Raw genomic sequence first — 13,568 nt, 5'->3', positions numbered from 1 at the left:
AAGCCAGGATCTTGTGAAATATTGTAGGACAATTATGTAGACATTAATTAATTAAGACCCAGTTTGATCTAGTGGTTAGGGCACCAGGCTAGAAAGAAGAAGAGGAGACCATGAGTCCAAGTCCCAACTTAGCCAAGAAAGCCAGCTGGATGACTTTATGCCAGTCACTTTCTCTGCCCAACTCACTTCACAGGGTTGTTGCTGTGGGGAAAAAAGGAAGAAGGTATGCTGGTATATTTATCGCCTTGAGTTATTCGTAAAAATAATAAAAGGCAGGATACAAACAAATAAATATTAAATAGAAATCACCACTGAGGACAGAAATTCTACACTGGACTAGAACCGCTGCAAAAGAAGATTCTCAATGCCCAGACAGTCTAGAAGGATATCCTGGTTGACTGTTATCAAAACCCACCAAGACATCCAAGACAACTAATAGGGTTTCACTCCCCTCTCTATTTCCAGCACAGATCATCCATCGAGGTGGTCAAAGTAGTTTCAGTAATATATGTCAGATGAAATAATGTTTGAGGTTGATCCAGAAAATTTCAACTGCAATGACGCCTCTTTCTTAAATACCTTCTCCAAGAATGGAATATATGAGATTAGCCTGTAATTAGAAAATCTGGGTCAAGGATAATTTGTTAATAAGTATCCTATAACTATTTCCTTTAAGATGGCAGAAGCACATCATGCATTTAAAAAGGCATCTCATTTAACCATGGGTCTAGTAGCCAGCCCCCTAACAAGCTGACTGAATCAGAAAGGAAGGTCCAAGTTTGATCAAGCAAGTGGTAGCTCTCATATCTCTGCTTTGACAATATGGGCAAGCAGAATAAATTAATATGAATAGGACAAGCACTTACCCAGATTTATTTATCTATGAACTGACCCCAGCACTGAGGTCCATGTCAAAGCAAATCTGATTATTTTGTACAGAATGATGAAAATTGTTCATAGAGATCCTTCAACTATTCCCACCCCCTCCTCCTACCTCTTGACAGAAATGTTGCATAGAATCACCAGCCTAGTTCTATGTCAACACAGTGGCAGCATTGTGCCCTCTTTGCTGCAACATTGCAGCAAAACAGGATTTCAATAGGCCTGAAAGAGCCATCCTGATCTATGATAGCCTGAGGGAGGCTTCTGTGTTCTTTGTATTAGACTCTCAATACCAAATTCAATTGGTATTGGCTGTTATATTGGCTGTCAATATCTATATTTTGAATACACACACACACACACACACACACACACCTATTCAAGGGGAGGGGAGGGGGTTGGGAGGGTTTTTTTTCTTTTTTTGGTTTGTTAAAGATAAAATGTATTGTAAAACTTTTTAATAAAAAAAGAATTTTTGCATTAGTCATTTTCTCAAGTTTTTTGATCAAGAACAGCCAGTTCTTCTTTTATTGAAGTTACCATAGCATCACTGCAGGACAAAACTTTATTTTAGGAAGCCTGGCTAATTCTCCCCTTGCACTTATTAAATCTTGTTTATATAAGCTATGAACTATTTTTACCTGAGCACAGTGGACCATGGTTTAAGATGCTATCTTAGTTTAGTTCAGGTATCATATTAAGCCAGGCAATCTCAAATTATGTGTCCTGAGCAAATTGAGGGGACTACTAATTGCAGGGGAGGGGGGGAGGGGAGGCCTGAACACACAAAGTTATCCAAGCAAAACCTGAAGCAAATTCTAACACAGTTCCAGTTTTGTATGTGTAAGCTTTTTGGCTTCTTCCTTCCTCTCTGCATTGTCCAGGATAAATGCCCTCTAGCCCAAATCCATAAGTTCACACTATACTAATAATTACCCATAGAAGATCTTAAAACAAGAAGTTCCCCCTTTTGTCAGCTTCCCTTTGCTTATTTCATTAGCAGTTACGTGGAGATGTGGAGGTACAAAAAAAAGCTGTGATCCCAATGCTTAGCAACTGAGTTAAAAGGAAGCTGTATCCAAAGCAGAGGCATTAGCAGCAAGCAGGTTGAGGAGAGCACAATAATGGGAGAGAGATGGGAGGAAAGCACAATGATGGCCCAGTGGCAAAGAATGTACAGTCACTATGCCTGATTTCCTCGGCTTAGGCTGTAAATGAGTGCTCAATCCCAGTTTGATTTCTGAGAATATTAAACATTTATCACTTGAAACGCCCCATGTTTATTGTACTTCCTACTGTATTGAGGTGCAGCCTTCACTTTCAGAACAAATATCTCAACAATATAATTGTTCCCCATCCTCCACATACCCCTTTTTCAGTGTCAAAGGAGATATATAATCCAAATGAAGTAGGTCCAAAATAAATTCAGCAATGGGGGGGGGGGGGGAAGAAAGGAGAGAGAATCCAAACAATGCAGTCACCTGCTTTTTTCACCTCATAACCTAGAAAGACGTTTGCTCTTTTCTTTTCTACACATGCACACATAAAACACACAACTAGACATCCAGGTCACAATAAGATGCAGCATTGTTCTAACTAAAGCTAACATATTTAAAAAAAATTTGGCGATAACACTAGATGATAGCAACAAGCTATATAATATTGAGCAAGGAGAACCAGGTTTCAGTCAGCCCTTATAACCATAGAAACCCAGTGGATGACTTTGGACCAGGTACTCTCAGCTCAGCCTGTCTCACAGGGTTGATGTGTGGGAAAATAATATGAGAAGAAGCACTATGCACAGCACTTTGAGCTTCTGAATAAAAGATGGAATATAAGTCTAATAAATAAATAAATCTGTGTGATAGCTTTTTTTGAAGCTCAGATCTGGCAGCCCTAATTCTTACTCACAAGAAAATCCAATTATTTGGGACTATTCTGTCTCATAATCAGGCAAATCTGTTAAAATATGGCAGCCAGTGAGTGCTTGTCATTGTCAAAGAAGATTCTGGTTGGTTGCAGGTCACAGATAGGGGCTTTAGTGTTAATTTATGCCTTTTTTCCCAGTTGGAAGTTGCTGCAGCAAGCAGTTCTAGGAACAGCAAGTTAATTAGCTATTTACTATCAACTGGCATAGTGTATTATCAGTAGAAGCAAAAGTAGACCATACTATTTGTGTCATTCCCTTACTCTCATGAAAGAGAAAGGAAAGACAAGTTTCCTAGAACATAGTTCTCCAAACAGATAAAAAAATATTGATATGAAGTGATCCATTCTGGGCCTTTGAAAGGAATCTTTAGTGGCAGACTGGTCTATCATGTAGGCATGATTGAGTGGTCCTTCAATCTCCTTTGCAGTTGCAACTATGTCTTGCCAAAAGGGGTGCATAGAAGCATTCCACATTCCTGCACTTCCTTGCAGATTAGTTTGGCTATTGTCAATGCCAACAAATCTTTTTAACAGTACAACCTATTAAAGGCTCTGTTTGGGAATGATTACTCCAGACACAAGAGGTCTGGACTTCCCTTGAGCTTTCTTGATTTGCTTTTCCTCAGGCAAGAAGACTGACAGATCTCTCTGGCTTTGCTTGTACAAGCCAGAGTTGCTATCTAAATCAGTTCCAATTCTGCATTTACAAATCAGTCTTAAAGTTAGATTTTTTTTATAACTGCTCCTATAAAGAACAAATATCAAAAATAAATGTGGTAAAAGACGCTATCTCAAAAATAAAAGCCATATATACCTTGAATTATGCAAAATTAGTAAGTTTATCTTTCCCCTTAAAAATACATTAGATTGGATTGTTTTATTGTTTATCTCGCACTTGTGTGAGTCTATCATTATTACATTTATTAAATATTAAAACTCAATTATGAATAGTGGTATACTGATCTAATATAAATGAATCATTACACATATTCATTTATCAATTTGAGGACTCATAGTTCACATAATTTTAGAACCTTCACATTAAGCCATAATCTGACTGATTTTGGTTTAGAAGCTGTGTGAACTACATATTGTGTGAATCCTACCAATTCTAGTTTATTCAGTAAGGTATGGTAAAGCATGCAGCTTAATGCAATATGTAACCTTCATGTATAGTAGGGGAAAGATAGACTACTGTAGACAAAACAGAAAAACAAGGATGTTTTAAAAGTACTGGCATGAGGCTTTGTTTGTTTAGTTAGTTAGTATCTTGCCTTTACTATTATTACAACTAATTCAAGGCATTAACACACCTTCCTCCTATTTTCCTCCCAACAACTCTGTGAGGTTTGTTGAACTGAGTGTGTGTGACTAGCCCACAGGTCTGCAACCCGCGGCTCCGGAGCTGCATGCGGCTCTTTCAGCCGTCTCCTGCGGCTCCCGGTCCTCTGCCATGTGCAGTCCAAAAAAAAAGTGGGACTAAAAAAGTTCAACCAATCAATTCAAATATGCAGGGTAGGTGCATATCTCGCCTTGGCTCCACTCTTTAGTCAAACCCTGTTTTGCGCATGCGCGCATGTACGCGCATGTGCACACATTTTTTGCGGCTCCCAGTTTTTCCCTTTTGTGAGGGAACCGGTTCCGAGTGGCTCTTTCACGGTTTCAGGTTGCTGACCCCTGGACTAGCCCAAAATCACCCAACTGGCTTTCATGGCTAAGGCCAAACAAGGATTCATAGTCTCCTGCTTTCTAGCTTTGTGCCTTAACCATTAGCCCAAACTGGCTCTTAGCTAAGAATGTTGAAGAAACTGATAATATGGTTAGGGTATGTAAACATGCAATTTTAGCAAAGGCAAGATAAATTCATTGGTTAAAGGTAACGGGGAAAAGCCAACAAGAAGGCTATTTTATTTTCTGTACTGTTTTTACTTTAAATGCTAATACCTGTTAGAGAGCCCTCACAATTGTCTAAATTAATCTGAACCAAATGTTTGTTCTATCTACTTGATTAACTGGTCCCTATGGAGGAATTAATTACTTTGACTCTTCAGTATAAACCTGAATTAAAGCATAGCAGAAAAGAGATTATAATTAAGGAGAAAATGAATGGGCTTTATCACTTCCCATTTTACAGCATAATGCAAATAGAACTATGGAGGGCTGACTTAAAATATGAGAGAATTATTTATAATACATTCTTTACAAGTAGGTGTATGATTTAGTTTAGCTTTCACAACATAAATACATTTCAAATTATAGCACTGCACCAAACCCTTTCCTTGCTAAAGCCTCGATTTTGGAAATGCCAATCAGATAAACAAAACAAGTAGTCAGTGAGTTTTCCCAAGATCGGTTAAAATACTGTCAATATCTTTAACAAATGGATATGTATACTTTCCCTATGACTAGAACTGCATACACTTCTAAATATAGTACAAAAGGCAATTAAAAACTGAAAAATACGCATAATAAATACTTTTTGAGCCTTTCAGAAATAGGCATAAATCAAACTGACAATGTTCTTTTTCATATTTTTCTCTTTTTTGAAAAAAAAAAAGAATATTAAACAATTTGCCTTGCTGTGCAAAGTTAATTCTGGATGGACATCCATTTAATTTTTTTTTTTAGATCTTGTGCAGTTTTTACTGGAGCAAGTTTAATCAAGCAAATTGAGAGTTAAACAGCAACAAATATTCCCTCAGGTTGATAAGCAACAAAAACTGATAAAAGCTTCTGAGAACTAGCATTACAGGACAAACAAAGTTAAAATACTATCCTAACACTGGGGAGGCCAATTTCCACAACCAGCAGCTCACTGGATGATGTTGGACCAATCACCAACTCTCAGTCCAACCATCCTCATAAAGCCTGTCATAGTGAGAAAAATAATGATTAAGTAGGAATTCTGTAAAACCTAGTAATTTAGGAGGGCAAATTACGTTAAGTGTTTTGAGAACTAACTGAATATTTTTTTCTCCCGAGGGTCTCAAAGGTGTGTAAATATGTTTCAGAGCAGTCTAAGTTGTCTAATTTAAGTTTGCCATATGAACACAAAATTCACAGCAATAAACACATACATTTTTGTGGTAAACTGTCTTATGCATGAAATATAGAAACCAGGAGACTGGTCTAATTTGGTCATGAAAACTGGGAGACCTTGGGCCAGTTATTCTCAGTCCAACTCACGTCCCAGGGCTATTGTTAGTGTATTTTGTATACCTGCTGCTTTGAGCTATTTATAATAATAATAAAAGTGGGATAAAAATACAAATCTGTAATGTTAAGTATGATTTTCTTTGAAAATACTAAACAAGAACAATTTCCTGAACAGAACAATACAAAAAAGATACAAAAGATTCATCCATATGGTCTTTTTAGATTTCACTCTGGTTTCTTCAGAAAACATAATTATTTCAAAAGAAAATTAAAAAGTGGATAAAAATACCTAAATATTCAATTTGCATTATTCAATATTTCTTTGATTAAACAATTAAGTTGTCTTATACTCTTTGATCAATGAGCTATCAAAAATTAAGATGAAAATTCGCTAAAATATTTACTGCTTTAATCTATAGCAGGGCTTTTCAACCAGTGGTATGGGTACCACCTGTGGTACATTGGCACCTGGCAGGTGGTATGTGACCATCCTAGAAAACTGGTAGCGGGGGAGGGGAATGAGCTGGTAGCAGCACCGCACAGGCCTGAGCGAGAGACGGCTGGAGCTGCAAGGCTGTCAGGGCTCAGCGAAAGCGGCAGGATCAGCACTTCTTTGGGGCTGTCAGGGCTCAGTGGAAGCACCAGGATCAGCACCAGGCTCCAGCTGGAGCTTGGCACTGATCCTGGTGCTTCTGAGCCCAGAAGAAGCGCTGATCAGCTGGAATGTTGCAGTATCTCCAGGGTCTTGTGATTTACATTCAGATGCTTGGCAACTGATTCATATTTATGACGGTCAAAGTGTCCCAGGGTCATGTGAAGTGACCAATATCTGCTGCAACCACCCAGCAGATGGGGGGGGGGAATAAAAACCAAATACCTCCCCACCCCACCCCCGCTGCCAATCCTCAACAGAAATGCTCACAACAATGAAAACCTGAGACAGGAGGAAGAGCACCGCTGGGCGGGCAGGCAGGTGTCTTGCTCGGCTGTGGCTTGGGGGGCACTTTTTTCAGTGCCATTGTAACTTTGAACAGTCACTAAGCGAACTGTTGTAAGTTAAGGACTCTCTGTACTTCATCACTTTTTTCCTTTTTTTTTTTTTTGGTCGTCAAGTTTTTGACACCTTGCTAGGCTTCGGATGTTGCCATATCCTAAAAGTGGTACAATGGGTGAAATGGTTGAAAAGCCCTGATCCATAGGACAGATTCAATGTCTGATTTTCTCTTACTTCTTATATTCCTTGCATATTCAGAACTATCAAGTTCAAGGAAAGATTTTAGGTTAGTACAGGTAGTCCTCAACTAATGACCATAATTGAGTCTGGCAATTATGATGGTAGTCGTGACAGTTGCAAAGCGTGACCAACCAGATTTTATGACTTTTGTGGTGTTTAAGGGAACATAATGGTCGTTAAGCAAATGCCACAGTCATCAAGCGCACATATTATTTGCTACAGGATGTTTTTGCCAGAAGCTGAAGTAAACACCGGTTTTTGGCAAAGACGTCATAAACTGCAGTCACGATTGCAGCAACTGTGGGACACTGCAAACAGCCATAAATGTGGGCCAGTTGCCCAAAATGCAGTAACATGACCATAGCCTTCCTGGCGATTGGAACTTCAGAACTGGGACATTATAAATATCTTTTGGGAGTCCTTCCAACTTTGAATAGTCGCTATGTGACTTCCTAGCCAATTTGTATGGAATACGCCAGTCATATTTTAAATGGAGTAATAGTGTAAAAAATAATTCTATTTGTTATCTAAAATGGTAAGACTTAGTCAAAAAAATTCATTTGTTGGGCCTTTGGTTTAATTTTCCAGACAGTATTAAAACACTGATTTGGATAAATCGTATGTAAGTCCAAAAGTATTATTTAATAATACTTGAGAATAAACTAGCCTTGATTCTATCTCACCTTTTTTCTCTGAACATCCAAAGGGATATCCACATATTTTAAATCTGCTCATTCCACAGCTTGAACTATTAACTATATTATGCAGTTTCAGTCTACTATTTCATAACCAATTGTTTTAGAACATCCCTATCTCATTAGCTCTCCAGGCAGTATGCAATATACCTTCAAAGTAGCCATTATTTTGAATTTCTAAGGCTGTCTTGCAAATTAACTTTTCAAAAATTACTAGTACTGTATACTAGTGCATATATATACTATTAATGTCTAAGAAATTATCAAAAAAGCAATTTAAAAAATGTTTCCTGATAAATAATTTTGAAATAATTCATACTCATTATAATTTAGTAATTGAGTAATATTTTAAAAGTATACTTTTAAAGTCTATCACTTCCAAACTTACTGCTGTCACTGCTTTCAGTGGATAATCTATTTTAAGATTACCAAATTTGAACTCAAAAACACATATGACCATTCAATGACCACAAAGAAACGTAATGTGTTCTCTGATGCCCTCCAGTTGTTATCCAGAGTTGTGCAGCACAGTTGTATTACCTTTATTCAGAAATTTCATCGCACTTAAAATTGCTTATAGCATGATAGAATGTTTCATAGTTTGTTTTTGAAATATTTTGTCCTCTCTTTTCCTCTACCCATTACTGATATATAAATAGGGTGAATTGAGGTCTTTCCCCCAAAAAATTTATTACCTTCCTTAACAGTTGTAATGAATTGCTGATAAACTCACATCCACCTAATAGTTCTAGAGCTTGCCCCAGAAGTACATTCAAGCCTCAAAATACACCAATTTTGGAACACATTTGTTGAAGCAAGTTACCATGGATAACTAAGAAGCACATTTCCAGCAATATTTATGAAGTAGAGAGGAGGACATAAAAGAGAACCAGTTTGCTCTAGTGGTTAAAATACCACACTAGAAACCAGACAACTGTGAATTCTAGTCACGCCCTAATCATGAAAGCCAACTGGATGATTCTGGGCCAGTCACTCTCAACCTACATCAGGATTAAGCAACAATCTGGTCATTCAATTCCTGTCATAACCAATGGATCAACACTCTACGGGTAATCTTTGACTTACAACCATAACTGAACCCAAAATTTCTGTTGCTAAGTGGGAAAGTTATTGAGTTTTGCCCCATTTATGGCCTTACTTGCCACAGTTGTTAAGTGAATCACTGCAGATATTTAGTGAATCTGGCTTCCCCATTGACTATGGTTGTCAAAAGGTTGCAAAAGGTGATCACATGACACTGGGATACTGCAACTGCCATAAATATGAGCCAGTTGCCAAGCATCCAAACGTTGATCACATGACCATGGGACTGCTGCAACAGTCATAAGGGTGAAAAACAGTCATAAATCATTTTTTTCAGTACTACTGTAACTTTGATCACTAAATGAAAGGTCATAAATCAAGCATCATTTGTACTGATTTAAAAAAAACACCTGCAGGAAAATGCTAGGAAGGAAAAGAGAGAACATAAAAATAGCCCTGTTGGAACAGGTAAAAGCCAGATTTCTCAGAGTCCCCAACCATATGGCTGTGAATTATTGCAAACAGGCAACCAAGACATTCTCTTTTCCCTTTGTTGTTCCCCTTTCCCTAATATTGGGAAACATGCGCATTCAACCAGAATTAAGTGAGCCTTTAATTTGTATCACTTAATAAGACTTGTTTTCTTCATGAATTCAGCCTCCCTTTAAAGCTATACAAAAAAGTGACCATTACTAGTCTACTGGTAATGAATTCTAGACATTAATTACATGTACTGTAAAGGGGTTCTTGCCTGTTCTAAAACATCTAAATCAGCATCATCAGATGATCCCTTGTCAGAATATTTTAAAAGGGAAAAAATCTTCCTGTCCATTTTCTCCATATCTTACATCTCAATCATAACCCTACCCCAAGCTGAAATCTGAAATATTCTAGTCATAGGAAGAATCTTGCCTTGACCAGTCATGTTTTTGTGTTTCCTTCTGTACTTTTTTGAATTTACATCTGTACCTTAAATGTGATGAATAGAACTGGTATACACCATAGTAGATGCACTTATACAGTAGATGCAGTTATACAGATCCATATAATGACATTACAAGATTAGCAGTTTTATTTTCAAATCCATTTCCTAATGAATGCTACTATAGCATTTGCTTTTTTCGTCATTGCTGCATTGATGTCTTCACTGAGCTATTTATTATGCCCCCCCCCAAGATCTTTTCCCTTGATAACTGTGTAAATGCAAAAATTAGGAGTAGCTTTTGTTCTAATATGCATCACTTTACACTACTTAAATTAAACTGCATTTACCATTTAGCTGATCATTTATCATGCTTAAAGAAATTCTATTGGAACTTTTCAATTTTACCATCCCTGTGTAGCTTGGTATTGTCCACAAACTTGGTCAGTTCACTGCTTAGCTTTAAATCAAGTCACTTTATTTTAAAATATTTAATCATTTTAAATATTAATCAATCTAAGCATTGACATATACTCATTTGTTAGACTGATATCCTATTTATTCTTCAGGAGAAAAAAGCAGTATATGTAGCATCCTCTCCAAGTTTTCTGAACAACAGGTATTATTTGCATGACATGCTAGTTATCTAAGCATGGCTTACATACATTGCCCAACTTTTTCAGTTTGTATGATATACTATGCCATAAACTATCCAAAGAGGCTGGGTTCATAGAACATGCTCAGTTGATATGTTTGTGACTCAATGTATCACATGATACAGACACTACCTGGTCCACATAAGCTTCTACTGCTAAGAATGGATTTGAACCTATATCTTAAACCAATATCTGAATTATTATAGTCTCTTGTAATCAGATTCCCTTTAATTCAAATCTATACTTTGATTTATTGGACTTTGATTTTACAATGCTGGAATATTTTGCTTGATAAGTTACAAATGTTTAAAGATCTGATCTGCCATTACTACTGGTTAGTTCAAAACAAGGTCCCCATGATTTCAAAGTCTGCAGAGCAGGAGACTGTAGCGGACAAAACTTCGTAGTGTTGTCAAGTTTAACTACACCTGCTAGAAGTTCTCTTCCAAAGGAACAACACAGAAGCCACATCTCTTGATATAGAAACCCACTTACCTGTTATCTAAGATAATTTCTGAATAATAGTTATGTACATCAATAAATAGCTACTATCCCTTTCAACTGTTTACTTTTCTGCAAAATCATTAATACTGCACCCATCGAGCATTCAAAAAAAAGTTTTACACATTTATCAAATCTCTGACTGAGAAGCCAAGGCACCAAATGTTGACAGATATTTAATTTTTAAATTTCTGTATCTTAAAAGATGTTCAAGTGCAAATTTAAAGGAAATATACATCCTGTGAACAGGAAAAACTGTATATTAGAAAAATTTAAAAAATTATCTTGTACAGATCACATCTGATTTCTATCCTTTCAACAGCAGTCACTTTGAAATAAAGTTGCTTATGCTTATAAAATGTGCAAAACTGACTGAAGTTATTATTTTACTGATGAGAAAACAGCAAGTTTCTTGCCTATGGCCTGCCCAGGTTTCATTCTCACCAAACTTCATCAGAATATAAAGCTGCCTTCTTTAATCGGTTATCATACTGGACTGATGAACTTTAACATCATTTCACCTTTTACCAATTATTCAACCTAATTATTTGCCTTCTTGGAAAGGGGATCAGGATGAAGACTCTTACCTGTTGGCCTCAGTAAATAACTTCTGCCACTTTTTTCTTTATCAAGATAAATAGGAATAACCAATGACCCGGACAGTATAGTGGGCAGGGATAACTACATAAACAGAATAAGGTAACACCTCTCCCCACTCCATTAGCATTCTTGGTCCCTTCTACTTGTTTTTCCCTTTGAAAAGCAGCAACAGCACTCACAGCTCACTATTTGGCAGCATCTCTCCGTCTTGCAATCCTTTCCCCCTTACGCAGCTGCACCAGGATCATTATTCCGCAAGGCCCCTGCAGCAACATTATACGCAGGCGCAACAGAAGAGGGGTGGGAGGAGAAGGAAAGAAAAGCCAGGAAGCTGCAGGATGTGACTGTTCCTCTTTCATTCCCTTCAGCGCAGGCGCAAAGGAGCGGCATGCCACAAACTTTTTGCACCGCATGCGTGCCCTAGAATTAACCTGAACCTCCCTCTCTCGCACAACGATTTCATGCACGGCGCCTGCGCAATCTGCCAGACTTTGAATGGAGGCGCATGGGCTACACTCCGAACGGACGGGGCTACATCATAGCGCATGCGCGACCCTCAACCGAGGTTTTTAGCCTTCCGCCCCGCCCCTTCTTGCGTCAGGGCCTTTGGCTCATTATTTTGCAATCATTTGCCTATGAGCGTTATATATTACTCCCTTTGTCCCTATGATGTGGTGAGTTATACCCGTTCCACCTCACCTGCAAACGATACGCAATAGCTGCAGCAGTCCCCTTGAGGTCTCTTCATAACGCCCTGACCTGACACATCCGGGACTCTAAGTGACGTTGCCACAACGCCTCGTTCATTCAACGGCAGACGGGGAGGAGACTGGGAGGTGGCGCCATTGCGCATGCGCACAAGGGAGCGGACGCACTAAAAATGGCGGGAAAGAAGTAATGTCGAGGATGAATATTGGGAATAGTACAGGAGATAACCAGGAAGGAAGGAAAATAATCAGAGGCGGGATCATGTTTCGGCATTATTATCGAAAGTAATATTCAATATGCACATTAAAAGTACACCCGATTTTAATGCAGCGATTAAGTGATCTCTAAATACAATTCATAAACATGTTTTTAACTGTCTTCTAATAATATTTCAGGTACTGAATTTCAAAGATCATGCTGCCACCGAGAAATAAAGGGGAACAAAACAAACATAATGTTACCTGAGAGAATGCCTTTTCTGTGATCCTGTCTTCCCTATGGAACAGCCTCTGCCTGAAATAGGGCAGCCCCTACGGCTCCCATTAGCTTTTGGCAATGCTGTGAAGATCTGGCGCTTCTCCCAGACACTTGTGTCTGGATATTAGCATCGGTAAGTAATAGCTTTGGAGTTTTATTGAACCATAATGTATTCTCCTAACTTTTAGGCTTCATTATTAGCATTTTAAAAGGTACTTTTAACATGACAGTCTAGGCCCTTTTTTCAACTTAAGAAAAACATTTTTTTTTCTTGTATTGTCCTTGCAATCAGAAGCCAATTGTAACACCACCTTAAGACCTTTTTCTTATAATCTAAGAAGCAAAATTAACCCTCTTAAGAATATAGCATTTTTCTTTTTGTAAATAAAATTGTCAGAAGACATTTGCATTTTTTCCTTAAATATTGCTCGTGGAGTAATAAAACAATTAGAAGTAATTGGATGAACATTGCAAGACTATAATTTGATGTTGTCAAAACTAATACAAGATTTGTTATCCAAACGCCACTACTGCGTTTCCATGCTATTACTATCACAATAATCTGTCTTTGTTTTATTTAAGAATATATTTGTCTTTATTTGTCTCTCTGACTGTTGAATGGTTTGCTTGAATTCCACATAAACATTCCTACCTGTGTAATAGAGCCATATACTTTCCCCAGTTGAAAAGTGAGGAGGAAGTATTCTTGTGTTCCTATAGTGAAGAGGTTTTGTTGTTGTTATTACATTATCAGTGTTAAGGTA

At 37.8% G+C, this 13,568-nt stretch overlaps 1 protein-coding gene across 5 annotated transcripts in view; it reads right to left on the bottom strand.

Annotated features, from left to right (window-relative positions):
* The window catches only part of SPOP (speckle type BTB/POZ protein), a 70,782-nt gene extending 58,391 nt beyond the window's left edge, over positions 1-12,391 (bottom strand). For 2 of the 5 annotated variants that reach the window (XM_081344407.1, XM_081344410.1), the window contains exon 1: positions 12,319-12,391. The gene's annotated coding sequence lies outside the window, so the exon portion shown is untranslated. Of the gene's footprint in view, positions 1-11,798; positions 11,916-12,318 lie in introns of those variants that run through there. The other 3 variants (XM_081344409.1, XM_081344408.1, XM_081344406.1) reach the window with 2 other exon arrangements.
* Between the last annotated feature and the right edge of the window lie 1,177 nt (positions 12,392-13,568).

This window comes from Vipera berus, assembly GCF_964194415.1.
Source record: "Vipera berus genome assembly, chromosome: Z".
In the NCBI taxonomy this organism is placed as follows: domain Eukaryota; kingdom Metazoa; phylum Chordata; class Lepidosauria; order Squamata; family Viperidae; genus Vipera; species Vipera berus.
Note: the sequence above shows the minus strand (reverse complement) of the source record. Positions and strands in the feature narration are given on the sequence as shown.